The sequence below is a fragment of the Delphinapterus leucas genome, chromosome 11, assembly GCF_059928025.1.
Source record: "Delphinapterus leucas isolate spDelLeu-1000000601 "Yukka" chromosome 11, BTC_Dleu_Yukka2, whole genome shotgun sequence".
Taxonomy (NCBI): domain Eukaryota; kingdom Metazoa; phylum Chordata; class Mammalia; order Artiodactyla; family Monodontidae; genus Delphinapterus; species Delphinapterus leucas.
In genome coordinates this window covers 79622775-79636827 of record NC_143139.1, presented here as the reverse complement: position 1 = coordinate 79636827, position 14053 = coordinate 79622775, and the positions used below count along the sequence as shown (strand labels likewise).

Genomic DNA, 14053 nt, shown 5'->3' with positions numbered 1-14053 from the left:
TCACCATCTATTGAGTACTTTGAGTTTTAAATCCATTGATAACCCACAGATATTTCCCTGGCACACGCCCAGATGATCATAGCACTTGTTTACAGCTGGTATCCATTCTGATTAGTCAGTGTCCATGCTGTGTCATTAACAGAAGTTTGAAAATGGGTTATTTACACAATCAAACATTGGATTCAAGATTGAGCTTTATTTCTAAGATACTTAGGTACTTTTGCCCTGACTCAACAAATCTTATTTTGTAACTGAACCAAAGATCCATCATTTAAAAAAGAATCTAGAAATGTAGGGAGACTTTTGTAGCCCTAGTGCAAAATAAGGAAACACTTTTACATATCTAGAGAAGAAATTGTAGATATAATAGGCTTCGGCTTCTTTTCAGTGTATGTTAAGGAAGCTATGTGTTAGGAGAGTTTAGGTGTTTTAGGTTTTTATCAATCATTCAAATTAGATCCTGTTATGTACTGTTCAAGTTAGATCCTGTTATGGACTGAATGTTTGTGTCCCCCTAGTATTCATAGGTTGAAGCCCTAACCCCCAGTGTGATGGTGTTAGGAGGTGGGGCCTTTGGAAAGGCCAAAGTCAAAGGTGGGGCCTTTGACTAGGTTTAGATGAGATCATGAGGGTGGAACCCCTGTGATAGGATTAGCACCCCTTAGAAGAGGAAGAGACAACAGAGCTTCTCTCTCCATCATGTGAATTTACAGTGAGAAATTAGCCAGGAAGAGGGCCCTCCCCAAGAACTGTATTTTCTGGCACCTTGAACTTGTACTTCCCAGCCTGTGGTACTGTGGGAAATAAATGTCTATTGTTTAAGTTATCCAGTCTATGGTATTTTGTTATAGCAGCCCAAGCTGACTGAGATCCTGAAAGTTAACGTATCTGGAGCTGATTAGCTTAGGTCAGTACCCTCTCTCCATCAAAAGTAATTCCACTGCATTACTTACTTTTGGTTAAGCACACATTTGTGAAGCCCTTGCATGTGCCACTGTGCTAGGAACTTGATTTCTGTAATAAGTCAGAGACCTTATCCTGGCAGAAAACCTAATCCAACAGAAAAGATGAGTACATAAACACAGCAAAGATGAATAATAATATTAAGATACAAAGTTTTATTAAGAGTTGAAACAAGAAAAAGATGGAAATTCCACTGTTATTTTTTACAAAACTGTCAGAGGAAGTATTGTGTCTTACGTTGAGCAGTATCCATGGAATAAAGGCAAAAATAATATATTTCTTTAAATGTTTATTGGTGTCTAGAAGAACTGTCATATATAGCTTTTCTTAAAAGATGTGAATCACATAATTTACTCATATTTCTCATTTCTTTTGGGTGTCAGGAATCCCAGAGATAAAAACTCAAAGCTCAATCTTGGGATCACAGGTAACTCCAGCCCAAGTATTTATCTGCACCAATTGCAGGATCCATGTGTCATCCTTGGAATTGCCCTTTCTGGTCGTCATTTTGGGCTGCTATAACCGAATACCATAGACTGGGAGGCTTAAACAGCAAACATTTATTTCTCACAGTTCTGCAGGCTAGAAGTCTGAGAACAGGGTGCCAGCAGGGTCAGCTTCTTGGTGAAAATCCTCTTCCTGGTTGATAGGTGGCTGCTTTCTTGGTGTATCCTCACATGGAGGAGAGAGAGCTCTAGTCTTTTTCTTCTTTCAAGGGCGCAAATTCCATTATCAAGGTTTTTACCCTCATGACCTCATCTAAACCTAATTACCTCCCAAAGGCTCTACCTTCTAATACTATACTGTTGGTGGTTAAGCTTTCAATATATGAATTTGGGGGGGCGGGGGCACTAACATCCAGTCCATAATACCCTTCCCCATCCAGAAGGAGGTTCAGAAATCCAAGGTCTTTAAAAATTAGTGACCCTGCCCCTCTGGGTACCTTCCTGGGTCTCAAGAAATTTCCCTAATTTCTTACCAGGCTGCCTTCACCTTCTCTTCTTTCTTCCTGCCAGCCTGTCCATATCTGCCCAGGAGATTTAAAGCATTCTCCCGTATGTAGCAGGTACAACCCCTAGTCCACTATTTAGGTGCGTAAGAAATAGGACCTTTGTTTTCCTATGTCTCAACTTACTGTGCCAAGTCTCCATTCTGCCAGGGTGGTAGAAACTCAGTCAATATAATATCACCTCCTAGCTTCTGAGTGACTTCACATAACTCCAAAGTATTTAGGGAGTATTTGGTCTCTAATTTTATCTGTGCATGGAAGAATCCACTGAGATGACTGTTGTCCTGTGGGGACTTGGGTCCACACTTTTGCTGCTGAGATGTGCTTGGTTCTTGTCCATTTAGCTCCTTCAGGCTGGTTGCTCTGTTACCTAGGAGCCAAAAACTATTTTGTTTTGGCCAAAATAGTCATTTTACTGTTCCCAGGCCATGTTGGATATGGGAATCCCTGGGGGCTGTTCACAGCCCATCTGCCTGTATTTGATCTGCAGACATTCGCTCTTTTTAGAAAAATGCGCAAGGAAGGAGGCGGCTAGAAACATCTCCTAAGGTCTAATAACTTCCTTCAGCAAGACTTTCTTCCTTCAGGAAGTTGTTTTCTTCTAACCCAGTCCCTACCTCCCCTCTTCAACTCAAGCTTGTTTACTTGATTTTCATTTTCCAACAGAACTCTGCAGCATAGACCATTTATTTGCTGATTGATTTTCAGTGGTTTTCCCCTTATCTCATGCCAGGAAAAGTTATTTTCCTTTAAGAAGTTTGCTGCTGTGGCTAAATAGTCCGTTAAATGAATTCATAAATTACATGAATCATGATTTGAATGGTTATGCCCATTTTCAAACAGGGTCCTAATTCCAAAACTCCTTATAAGATTTGGAAATATTAATATGATTTTAGCAAGAATTAAAAAAATAAAAATGGTTTACGTCTACTCTCCTGGAGTTTTATTATAATTTTGTTTACTGGCACTGCTTAATCTTATTTGTTTTATTAGCTCATTTGTTACTGCTCTATGAGATTTCAATAAACTCTTTAATAAACATCAAAACCTGAGAGCTCATCATTCCCTGTTACCTCCCCAGAAACACTTGTTAACCCCATCCTGCCATCACTTTTGTGCCAAGCAGATCACCTAGACATTAGTTTATGATTTATTTTTTTTCTTTATGTAGGTAATAGACATTATGTGAAGAAACCAGTTGTAATGCAATTCAACACAGTACCGCTAATCAAATTACTCCTTCCAAAGACGGCAACTGGGAATATTTACTGTAGAAATATCTGTCTTTAGGATGATTTCTAAAATCAAATTGCTGTAAACATAACCAAGAATTACAAGGACTGTCTCTTTCAGGAATTCCTCTTGAGGTTGGAAAAGACAATTTTCCAGAAAAGAGAATTCTAGCCCTTTCTTAAGGCTAAATTATTCTCTAATTGTGTGGATGTGATATATTCTGGTCATAAACTGTACTTGCCAAATGTATCACTGGTCAGGTTAGGCATAATTTTGTCAGCCTCAAACATTCATAAATTCAGTTTGGGAATCTGTCCTAAGGCACCCCTGTTGATTACAATAGTTTCCTTTGAGTTAGAAAAAGAATGTGGCACTTGGGAACAAATACAAAGGAAAAATGGGCATCTTTGATTCCTTTCTCTCCTCTACTCTTTGTATCCAAATGATCAGCAAGTCCTACTGATTTTACCTCCTAAATACAGGTTTCCCCACATCCTCTGTTGCCTTATTTAAGCCCACTTTCATCTCTTGCCTGGGTAACAGCAATGTAGCTGCCCAACTAGTCACCCTAGTTAGGGTTTGTCCCTCTCAAAGATGGTATGTATCCTGTTCTAGAATGATGAATCTAGAACTCAACTCTGTCCATCTCATTTCCTTGCTTAGAACCCTTACAGGTGCCCCAATGTCTTTGGTGTCAAGTCTGAGTTCTGTAGCATATACTACAAAGCCTTCAAAATGGTGTCCCAGCTGATCCTCCTTAGAACATATCCCTGCTCCAGACTTTGTGCTCTTGTAACAGTGCACCATCCATTCCAAGCTGTTTCTCACTTCCAGCTTTGTCCTGACACATAAAAGGTGCCAATGTATGATTCCTGGTTGGAACCCAAAACAGAGGAAAGCTATCAGTCCACGACTCTAGGCTCAAGCAGCATCACAGGTGTAGCCGGTGTAGTGGACAGAGCATTGGGCTTTGCTGTTGGCTTACTAGCATCTTCACTTCTTGTAGCCATATGACTTTTTTACCTTGGGCAAGTATTCTAGCTTTTCATTGACTAAAACGAGTGTGACATTTAGCTTATGTCTGGCACAAAGTAAAAACTTGGCAAATGTTAATTCCTTTCTTTTTCTAAAATGCCATCAAATTCTGTTTTTTTTTCAACTTCAGGAAATTTAATATTGATACAATATTTTTATCCAAGCAAACAACCATATGCCAGTTTTTTAGTTGACCTAGCCATCAAATTCTTGTTTAAGAGAGCAGCCAACTCTGCTTACAAGTGCCTCAAATCAGTTACAGCTGGTTACTTTTCTGGGTCTGCCTCACATGCCTGTAATTACAACAACACAGAAGCAAAGATCTTGAAACTCATTCTGTAGAAGATGAAAACTTTTTATTGTCTATGAGTAATATTTTGATGGATTTTCCTAGTGAATTTCTCCTAGAAGTGAGGTAATGGGGAAAAGGGACATTGGATGTGTACTTTTTGAAGGATGGGAGTTAAAAGGAAAAAACGGGAAGGTCTAGAATGCGGGGTACCTCTGCAGGAGCGTGACAAACATGAATGAGAGAGTACTTAAGGTGGGCATGGTGGCACTCACATATCTGACCTACTTTACAAATTTGCCTGGGTCTAGCTTTTTCAGAGAGAGAGTCTGAAAGGATAATGGACTTTGTGTCAGTCGTTAAGAAATGGAAAATAAAGGGTGTCTGGCCAATGTCTCTAACCTAGAGCCAGGCCTCCTGATGCGAAAGTAAAGAGGAAGAGAAGCAGATGGAAGAATCAAGAGCAGATGCAAGATATTTAAAAGTAATACAATAATTCAGCAGGAATGGAATGGAAATTCAGCAACTTATCGGGTATGACATTTGGATAAATTAAACTGAGCAGAACTAGGAAACACCAGATAGGAAAAGCAAAATGAGGGTGAAAGCTAGCAGACAAGGAAAAGAAAAGGAGTAAATGAAAAAAAGAGTTTAAGGCAAAGGCAAAGTCATTCACAATTGCTATATATGTTTAGCGTCCAGATTTTCATTTTTTAAACAAAAAAATTAATCATACATATTTGCAAGTAACTAGATGTTTAGTGCCAGGTAGATAAAAAATGGTCTGATTTACTGATTTTCCTCGTTACCTCTTCATGGCAGACACAAATACACATAACACGCACTTGCATACTCACACACAGACACATTTAGAAATATTCACACACTCATATACACACACAGTTACACCTACATATGCACAGACACACCCATGCACATGCATCAGTTTGTCTCAATGTTTTTGTGAGGTGAAATTTTCAGATTTAGTTTAGTTCATTGCAAAGGCAATAAAAACTTTATAAAATATACATGTTCCCATTTAGCAGAGATCTATCTCTTATTTTAATTGTTCATTTTTGCTCTGTAGATGCTCCAGGGGTTATAGGATGGTCATGGTAGAATTATAGATGGATCAAAGAGTCAGGCGATATCAGGGGAAGACAGGCAGGTGAAAGATAAATCAAACCAGGATGAGCTCCAAGGAAAGAGGGCCTGTAAACAGCTAGATCTGAAACACAAAAATGCTTATTAAATAGAGATAGGAACAACTACTTGTCAAAATTTCTAATACTGATTGTTGATCTTTCTGCATGAGAATCATACTATGACCATTCTTACTGATTTATTAAATAGATATCTTGCTTTGGAGATCTTTAAGGAGCATGGGCTTGCTTCCGATATATGTATACATAGAGCTGATTCACTTTATTGTACAGCAGAAACTAACACAACATTGTAAAGCAATTATACTCCAATAAAGATGTAAAAAAAAAACAACAAGCCAAGCAGAATTCTGAATTTCACTTACTAGTGAGTTTGTTTCAAGATAGAGACTGAGTTCATTTGTCAAGTTTGGCCTTGCAGGGCAATACTCTCACTCATGCCTTCAAAGTAAATTTGACTCAGTCTATTGGACACTGAACCAAGTTTCTAAATAAAGGAAACTGTTTTCTCTGCATTTCTATGTTCTGCAAGTCACATTTCTATTTAGGTGCCTGTGTAAATGTCATTATTTTTCATCTTCAAAGATACTACACCCTGGAGACTAAAAAAATAATCAGGTCTTCATCCAGTCTTTTTCTTTTTCCCCCTCCTTTGCACCTGTCTGCCTCTTCCACTGTAACATGGCTGTGATACTTTCCCTATTCATTTCCTCACTATTGGGTCAGGCCTCAGTGTACAAGGCTAGACAAAAAGACTAAGATGATAATAAAAACTCCCATGGAAATAAAACAAAAGGGAGAAAACATGAAAAGAACTTTAAAATAAAAGGATACAAAAGCACAGTGAATAAAGGATGAGGGAGTTGAAAAGAAGATGGAATTAAGAAAAATGTGATAGTCATTTTTTAAAAAAGTGAAATGTTTTAAATAAAAAGTCATAGGGAAGTAGATTAAAAAGGAAAAGCAAAACTTGGAAAGGAGAATTCTTTTTAGAAAGTTTCATCACCTAAGAGAAGGATTTTCAGGCAAACCTATTATATTTTACCACAATTGTGTAACAAAATTTATTACTAAAGACAGGGCACCATAAAAATAAACAATAGGGGAGACAAAATACAGTTCCTCTTTCTCTTCATAAAGTGTGAGTTTGGAACTGGCCACAAACTCAACTTTAGTGGGTGTCATAATAGTAAATGATGCCAACCGCTTAGATAAGTGAATCTGCTGCCTATTCCATAGAACAAAGCTGTCTTTCCAGAGCAATGTAAAAAAATGACATGAACATGTTTTTCCAACAACTGTGTGGGCTATGGAAGGTGAATAGCATTCTGCATTGTTTGAACTTGGGCAGGTTTTTAATCTATAAATTAGAGATGATGACATTTTCTCTACTTACCTTGAATGAGCCACACTGTGCATGTGACAGAATGTGGTTAACTATAAAGAACCAGACATATGCAAAGTAGTGCTATGTTACAACGCATGTACGTCCACTGGTAATTCCAATTTCAGGACACTGAACAGTAGAAATTATGGTTATGAAAATCTGATGGTATTTGGTTCTGAGATGATAATATCAAAACTACTTGGAATGTTAAGATTTATTGGTCATTGGATTCCCCTCCCCCCCCGAATTAAGGGGAACATGTATATAGTTCAAAATTCAACGTATATACCAAAGGATAATTAGTGAAGTGCTTATCAGCTAATTTTCCCTCTTGATTGGTTCATTCATTCATTCAGCACAGACTTATTTATTGAGTACTTACTGTGTGTCTGACAACTCTTCTGGTCCTAGGGGCGTTTCAGTGAACTAAATAAATAGTCTTTAAAGATTTCATTTTCTAGATGCAGTTGTTGCTACTGGTTTCTTGTGTATCATTCTAGAGATAATACACACCCAGCCACACACAAACACTTATATGTCCTTTAAAAATTATACATATAAGATATTCAGCAAGTGTCACATTGATAGATATTAAGAATCTCATATTTTTTTCTATTATGTGCAGTGCTGCACTCGGGCCCTCTCATAACATTTGTGGAGCTCAGGGCATTAGTACAAGTGGAGCCTCCACATAATGTGTCTAAATATTTAAAAGTTATAAATCAAGCTCACAAACTATTAACTAAAATATGTCTACCCCTATTACTTTGACAAGTAACATGAAATAGAAAAATGTGAATAAAGCTATGTTTCTTATGTAACTGAAACTTGGCAAAATATAAAAAGTGGAATTCAATTATTGCACATGCCATGGTATTCTGGTGATACACTGATATTTGGATTGATAATAAAAATAAAGCATATAATTCATTATGTATTCTATAAAATTTTTCTTTCATTTTAGCAAAATGAATAAGTATGATATATATATATTTTTTTAATTAATTAATTTATTATTTATTTTTGGCTGTGTTGGGTCTTCGTTGCTGTTCACGGGCTTTCTCTAGTTGTGGAGAGCAGGGTCCACTCTTCATTGTGGTGTGCGGGTTTCTCATTGCGGTGGCTTCTCTTGTTGCAGAGCACAGGCTCTAGGCACGCAGGCTTCAGTAGTTGTGGCTCACGGGCTTAGTTGCTCCATGGCATGTGGGATCTTCCCGGAGCAGGGATCGAACCCGTGTTCCCTGCATTGGCAGGCGGATTCTTAACCACTGCGCCGCAAGGGAAGCCCAAGTATGATATTTTAATCAAGATTTTCAATAATGATTTTAGGATTGAACATGTAATTCAAAGTGTACAAAATTTGGATATGTTTGCATCGAAATATAAATAAAGTATAAAATATCAATCAATTAAAATTAATTTTTATGTCTTTGAAAGGTTATTTTTCTTTTAAAATAACCACTAAATGTAAAGGCAAAAGGAAAATTTAATGATTGAATATAAAAAATAAAAATTTGAATATAGCTAAATTTCTTGCATATTTACTTTTTGAAATCTAATTAAATCTCATTTAATTACATATGTAATTAATAAAATGATATTTTTGTGTTAGTAAAATATATCAATTTAAATTAAACTTCATTTAATATAAAAGTAAAGCTTTTCAGTTCTGGTGTTCAGAGTCCATCCAGTAGCCAAGTTGTAAGGAATCTACATCATGCCACAATTAGAATTAGAATTATTAGTTGTCTACATTGGATAACGTTCCTCAACCAATTGTTATTCAGCAACTTCTGTGGATACTGTCACAATTCAAACATTAAAATAAATAAAACACATGAAGCAAGAAAATGTATGATCAGCTTTATTGTCAAAAAAAAGAATGCAAGAATCTACTGCGTTCCTGCTATCTGAGAGGAACATTTAAGAAGTTAATTGGTCTTTGCTCTTAGTAAATGCTTCTGTAGCCCACACCTTTCCTGTTCCCCAAAGCAGTGGTCATTTCTGATGCTGGCAGTGGCACAACCCACAAATTTCTAGCATATTTGGTTAGAGTTGCCTTTCATTTTGAAGACACAGGGCAAAAAATGTGGAGCTTTTCCTTGGGACCTGAATAGTATTAAGAATATGAACAGATGTTCAGGGTTATAATTTGCATTATGCTGTGCTGAGTGCCAGGTGCTGTGTGATAAAGGTGCTCTTGCACTCTTTAGTAAATCCATTGTCTGGATGTGATAAATAGAGCCTTCTCAAACCATCAAAAGGGACCTTTTTTGCCCACATCAAAGATTTCATACTGAAGGGACTATCTCTGAACATACTTTAGTCTGCAGGGTGAATTCCTTGGAAATCTAATTGTATTGAAGGGTATAGCAGGCATTTTAATTTTTGACAGATATTGCCAAATTGCCCTCAGTGATTGTGTAGTCTGCAGGGTGAATTCCTTGGAAATCTAATTGTATCGAAGGGTATAGCAGGCATTTTAATTTTTGACAGATATTGCCAAATTGCCCTCAGTGATTGTGGCAATTTACAATCTCATCAGAAATGTAAAAAAAAAAAGGCTGTTTCCCAACGTCCTCATTATCAGAGTGATATAGCAAACATTAGTGATCTTTGCCAATATGTTAGGTGAAAAATAATATCTAGTTGTAGTTTGAATTTACATTTCTCTTATTATGGGTTAGGTGAACAGCCCTTCATATATTTACATTGCTATTCATATTTTTTGTCTAGTAAAAACTGTTCTTATCCTTTGCCCATTTTTCTACTGGGTTATTCATATTTTGCTTATTGATTTGTAGATGCTTTTCATATATTAGGAAAATTATCCTTTTGTTTTATTGTGAATTGCAAAAGTTTTCCCCAGGTTATTTTTTGGCTTTGTTTTTTTGTGCTATACAATACAGAGATTTAAAATATTCTTATGTAGTCAAATTTATTAATAATTTATTTATGACTCCTGGGATTTAAAAATTAATACTTCAAAGGTCTTCCCCACTTGAAGATAATAAAAAATAAAAAATAATTACTTCCCCATCTTTTCTTCTAATTCTTTTAAGGTTTTTTTTTTTTCACCTTTAAATCTTTGATCTATTTGGGATTTATTTTTGCGGATATTGTGAGGTAAGTAGTCAATATTCTTCTCTAACAGATAGTCTGTTGTCGCAGGAGTATAGCTTAATATTTTATCTTTAAAATAAGATTTGAACTATCTGATTTGAAATATCATCTTCAGTGTATCTAAATTTCAATATGCATTTGAGTCTTTTTCAGGGATTTCTAGTCTGTTTTATGTTGTCTATCTGCATATTATGGTTTATATCATATTATTTAATTATTGTAGATTTATTGTACATTTTAATATTGGTAAGGCTAATCTCACATTACAGTTTTTTTCCACCAAACTTTTGTACTATTCTTGCTTTTTTTTCCTTTTATGAACTTTAGAATAAATTATTTTAGTTCCAAAAGAAGTCTCCTTGGTAGATTTTTGGGTTTGTGCAAATTTTTAAACTAACTTGATGAAAATTTACAACTTTATGATGATAAGACTTTCTACAAGAATGTGGAATGTCTTTCCATTAGCTTAAATCATTTTTTGTGGGATTTTTTAAAAGCACTTTAAAATTGTTTTGTATAGCTTCTGCACTTTTCTTGTTAAGTTTATCGATAGGTATCTTACATTTTTTTTGCCACTTATGTAAATAAGGGTCTTTCCTTCCAGTATTTCTTCTAATTGTTATGTGTATACATGAAGACTATTTCTTTCCATATATTACTTTTTTTGAGCACTACCTTATTTAATTCTTTTTGTTAAAAACATTAAGACTAGTTTCTCAGTTATTTTCTTGAGTTTTTAGGCAATCATCATTTTTTACAAATTATGACAATTTTACTTTCTCCTTTATGATTTTTCTCTTTTTTTAGGTACCAAATTTTATGAACTATCTAGGTGCTCCAGGGTAATGTGAAATATTAGCAGCACAAGTGAACTTGTTCCAGACTTTAATGGGACTCTTCTAGTATTTCCCCATTAATTGTGATAACTTTTATGTTGATGCATATATTTATATATTTACCATATTGATATATCTATTCACATTTTATCTTTTTTTTCTTTTAAACTTAGGAATAGATATTACATTTTATTAAATGACTTTAGCACCCGTGGAAATGACAATATATTTCTCTTCTTATCCTCTTAAAGTAATTTTATAAATAAATTTCCTAGTACTTAATCCCATAATTCCTTGCAATTCCAGGGTAAACTCCATTGAATTGGATTATATTATTCCTTTATTATACTTCTGAATTCTGTTTCCCAATGTACTATAGCATTTTTTACTTCAGTATTTATAGGAAAGATTTTTAGTCTTTTGTTTGAAATTAAAAAAAATTATGGTATAAATATTATGCTGACTTTTTGAAGCTCTTCCTTTTTCTATGTTCTGGAAGAACTGCCCTTCTTTGCCATGTGTAGGTCCTTTGTCCTGGGCACCATTGGAGTTTTGAGTACATGGGTTGGTATTTTGGAGGCTATGTGTGTTAAATTACCGATTTGTCTAGAGTGAATCTCTAAGTCAAGTGTTTTCACAAAAATTCTTTTGTGAAATTTGTTTTCACAAAATTCTTAGCCTTCTAAGAATCCAATGTCATATCTCAGCACAGCTCTGTTCACCTCATCTCTACCAGCCAAAGTGGATGACATACTGACAAATCCCTACCTATCTTCCAAGGTCCTGTTCAAATGATACCTTCTTCATGAAGACTTCCTGGTCCCTCCAACTTCAAGATGAGCTCTTTCTTTTAGAATGACTTTATGTCTTTCTTTTTTAAAAACCTTCTGACATACCCCAGCTTTCTGACTCATATTATTGAGCAGATTCATTAGACGTTTGTAGGCACTAGACAGAATGCTTTCATGATATTATATTATTTAATCCTTACCACAGCCCTGTGATTTGAACAGTTTACAGATAAAGGAAAGTTAACCTAGAGAAAGTCAATAATTCTTTTTTAGGTCACAGAGCTGGTAGGCTACAAAGTAGGAATTCAGCTCAAGTCTGTCTGATTCAAAACTATTTCTTCCACCAGATCATGTTGATAAGACATCAGATCATCTTTACATTTACTTTGTATGTCTTCCTCTCCTGTATGAGATTCCAAGATTCTTCATGGTCTGGCTATGTTTTATTTCTCTTCGAATCCTCTATACCTTCTTGCACATGGGAGAAACGAAACAAAAGCTAATCAAATTGGTAGAGGTAAATAGAGCGAGTAACTCAAATTTGGTTCCAGTAAAATTTCAAAATGAATTATGGAGTTTTATTCATGCATTTAATCCCTATTTATAGTTCATTAATCCACACGTTTGTATGTCCTTGGCAAAAGACTTTGTTGTTGTTGTTTTTTTTGCGGTACGCGGGCCTCTCACTGTTGTGGCCTCTCCCGTTGCGGAGCACAGGCTCCGGACGCGCAAGCTCAGCGGCCATGGCTCACGGGCCTAGCCGCTCTGTGGCATGTGGGGTCTTCCCGGATCAGGGCACGAACTCGTGTCCCCTGCATCGGCAGGCGGACTCCCAACCACTGCGCCACCAGAGAAGCCCCAAAAGACTTTTCAGAAGGATTTCTGGAGCCGTGGGATATGGGTTTGCTTTCATGGTCATCCAGTTATGGAGCATTCTGGTGGATATTTTCTGGGGCCAGGTCAATGGGCAGAATTTCCAGTGTTAATTAGCTGCAGTTTATCTTGATGCTGGAAAACTGTGGAGTGCTCCTTACTCATCACCTCCTGGGTGTCTGATTGACTTCTGGGCAGTCCAGAGCTTCATCATAGCTTTGTCTAGAAGTGATAGCTTCCTCTTTTCAATCCCCATAGAACTTTATCTGTACCCCTCTTTTGTCATCTCTCACTTCCTATCTGGCATTACACTGATTTATGTGCATACCTTATTTCCTTAATTACATGGTAAGCTTTTTGAGATTAGAGGCTATGTTGGATTAATTCCCTGCTGTGCTCATATGGTGCTTGGCACATAGTAGGAACTCAATACTTTAAAAAAAATGATTAAAGTAGGTTCTAAATTCAGCAAATATTGCTCCTTCTATTTTACTAGCACCATTTCAGCATTTTTGCTTCTGCCCACTATTCATGTGGGTGGTATGAGCTGAAATTGCTGAAAAGGGATGTAATTTCCCTTGTTAATATAATTACTACCATATATTATCACAGCACTAAAGTCATAACATTCTCATTTTCAGTGGCCTATACACATCACCAGAATTATCTCTGGAGGAGAAATTTATCATGTTTGTTTTCAGTCTCAGAGTGAAATGCTGCCAAGTTTGGTGACTATATGCTCAGTCCCCTTTGAGTGACAAGTATGTGACTAAAGGGGGGCATCATTTCGCCTCTTACGAAAAAAATTGTGAGGCTCTTAATTATAACCAGATAATTTATTAACTGCTTGGATTCCTAATTCAGAGCAGGGTGGGTAGTGAGCGTGCTTTCCTCTGTGGGTCTTTCATAGTTTGGGAAAACCGTGAATGATGAACTGAAGAATCTGGAGAGGGAGTAGGGGAGGGAATATTTGAATCCTGCATTATGAGGGCAGCAGGTCCATCTGGGGCAGGGGAATGGCCTTGTCAGCTGAACTCAGGGTGGACGAGGACAGGATTTTGAATTGTGAGTGTGTGATCATCCTGCAATAGTCATCAACAAAATCTAATATGTGTTTATTTTTGCTTTTGGGGAAAGAGACCCTGGTTCTAGGAGTCTTGTCTCAGCTCAGGATTTAAAGGGGACTACTTGAAGCAAGATCGAGCTGGTCCTTGTCATACTTGTGGGGTGGATAGAAGTGGGACACCTTCCTGCCTGCTTGGGCTGATACTGGAAGGTCATCCATGGTGGTGGAGGGCATGGCATCTGAGGACTGCCTCAACCTCTAAAGGGGGCTGGCTGAAGACAGCAT

At 36.6% G+C, this 14053-nt stretch overlaps 1 protein-coding gene across 3 annotated transcripts in view; it reads left to right on the top strand.

The window, feature by feature from the left end:
* LOC111168723 (uncharacterized) overlaps positions 1 to 14053 on the top strand; it is a 567745-nt gene that overhangs the window by 229119 nt on the left and 324573 nt on the right. Inside the window, exon 5 of one of the 3 annotated variants that reach the window (XM_089920018.1) lies at positions 1347 to 3372. The exons of the other annotated variants lie outside the window; for them this stretch is intronic. The gene's annotated coding sequence lies outside the window, so the exon portion shown is untranslated. Of the gene's footprint in view, positions 1 to 1346; positions 3373 to 14053 lie in introns of those variants that run through there. 3 annotated transcript variants of the gene reach the window in all.